Below are 2,454 nucleotides of genomic sequence, written 5' to 3'. Positions count from 1 at the left end.
GTGACTGTCTGTGAGGAGTGTGGTGTGTTCTCTCTGTGTCTGCGTGGGTTTCCTCCGGGTGACTGTCTGTGAGGAGTGTGGGGTGTTCTCTCTGTGTCTGCGTGGGTTTCCTCTGGGTGACTGTCTGTGAGGAGTGTGGTGTGTTCTCTCTGTGTCTGCATGGGTTTCCTCTGGGTGACTGTCTGTGAGGAGTGTGGTGTGTTCTCTCCGTGTCTGCGTGGGTTTCCTCTGGGTGACTGTCTGTGAGGAGTGTGGTGTGTTCTCCCTGTGTCTGCGTGGGTTTCCTCTGGGTGACTGTCTGTGAGGAGTGTGGTGTGTTCTCTCTGTGTCTGCGTGGGTTTCCTCCGGGTGACTGTCTGTGAGGAGTGTGGTGTGTTCTCCCTGTGTCTGTGTGGGTTTCCTCCGGGTGACTGTCTGTGAGGAGTGTGGTGTGTTCTCCCTGTGTCTGCGTGGGTTTCCTCCAGGTGACTGTCTGTGAGGAGTGTGGTGTGTTATCCCTGTGTCTGCGTGGGTTACCTCCGGGTGACTGTCTGTGAGGAGTGTGTTGTGTTCTCTCTGTGTCTGCGTGGGTTTCCTCCGGGTGACTGTCTGTGAGGAGTGTGGTGTGTTCTCTCTGTGTCTGCGTGGGTTTCCTCCGGGTGACTGTCTGTGAGGAGTGTGGTGTGTTCTCCCTGTGTCTGTGTGGGTTTCCTCCGGGTGACTGTCTGTGAGGAGTGTGGTGTGTTCTCCCTGTGTCTGCGTGGGTTTCCTCTGGGTGCTCTGGTTTTCTCCCACGGTCCAAAAACACACGTTGGTAGGTGGATTGCCAACTCAAAAGTTTCCGTAGGTGAGTGTGTGAGTGAATGTGTGAGTATGTGTCGCCCTGTCCCGCCTTGCGCCTAGTGATTCCGTTTAGGCTCTGTTGTTTCCAGTTACACTCTTTCACTCTAGCCCTTTTTCATATAAGGACTAAGCGGGAATGGCCCTTTAATAACACTGCCAGGCACTTCGTTCATTTAACCCACCGTGAAAGCCGATCCAAATGGTGAGTTCATGTTTCTCAGAAATGTTGCAGTTGCCAGAGGCCTGACTCCCAAAGGATTAATACAACACTGTACATTCACCTTGAGACAGTGAAACAGTGAAAAAAAAAAGCTGTTAGTCATCATTTCAGCAGCAGTTTCCTGGATGATGTGCAGAATTGTGGCTGGAGGTGTCTGCGGAGTGTTTGTACAGCAGTGACAAAGATACTACACTCCAGATCTGGACATGTGCTCAACCTTATCAAAGCCAGACCTGGACACTTCTGAAGATGGAGTGCTCTGGGAATGTATGTCCTGTCCAATTACGTTCGCTGTTATAAGGCAGACTACCTTTAAAAAATGCTCGCGGTCAGAGAAAGTGCTGTAGGCTGTTGAAGAACTGATGGGGAGGGTTATAGTTCTTGTATTTTCTGGTTGTTATTTTGTTCTAAGTGCATCATACGTGATAATGACTAGGGCAAAGATGTTAGAAGGGTGCTGGCCACTGCTAGACCAGTATGTGCTAACTCTGAACTGATTAGAGATGGTTTGAACTGTCTCTGACCCGAGTATTCTTCTTAAATTCACTCTTCAGAGCTCAGGTCTAAAACAGCTGGATGATGTTAATGTGATGCATCAGCCACGTCACAGCTTCCTCATACTCCCCAATGATTCATCATCTTTAGCTCCAGAGACCAGATGATGTATGAGACATGGTCCATTAGTGTGTGTCCTGTGTGTGTGTGTTCCGGGAAAGCACTCGTGTCAGTGCATCTTACTACGAGACGCTCAGGTCAAAAGTCATGAGAAGTGTTGCGGCTATCGCTTTTACAAGACAGAGCAGAGATAACTGTGCAGAAGCCAGACTCCCATCGCAGCCAAGCCTCTATTTCTAGCACTTGTAATAGCAGTACTGTTAGTACTACTTTATTATTACTTCATAAAGGCAGGGAGTTGTAATAAACTGTGTCTACAAACTTCTGAACATGTACAAAGCGTCTTTTCAATAAGAATAACAGTTCTCGGCACCGAGCTAATTATAACCTCCAAACGGCTGCGGAAAGTGAGGCTGTGTGTCAGAATGGTCCTTCATATCTATTCCCCAACTCCACCATCACCACCATCCACCCTCCACCCCCTTTCCCCAGTCTCCCTTTTTGGAGCAAGTGCCCCAGTTAAGAAACCGCTTACACCCCTCTCAGTCAGAGGTTTCAACTCTCGCTTTTTCCCACAGGGTATGTACCAATATGCAGGGAGCACATTTCGACAGATGCCATCAGAGAACAAGCATATGAATTACCAGGCAGGCTGCCATCTTTGAGTTCAGACAGAATGGCATTAATACCAGATGAAGAGCCCAAAACAACAACAGCACAACAACATGAAAGCCCAAAACAACTGGGACCAGGTAAAGGTTTCATCATTTTATATATTAATGGCTTGATTAACAAAG

The sequence above is a fragment of the Hoplias malabaricus genome, chromosome 8 (genome assembly GCF_029633855.1).
Source record: "Hoplias malabaricus isolate fHopMal1 chromosome 8, fHopMal1.hap1, whole genome shotgun sequence".
Taxonomy (NCBI): Eukaryota; Metazoa; Chordata; class Actinopteri; order Characiformes; family Erythrinidae; genus Hoplias; species Hoplias malabaricus.
Note: the sequence above shows the minus strand (reverse complement) of the source record.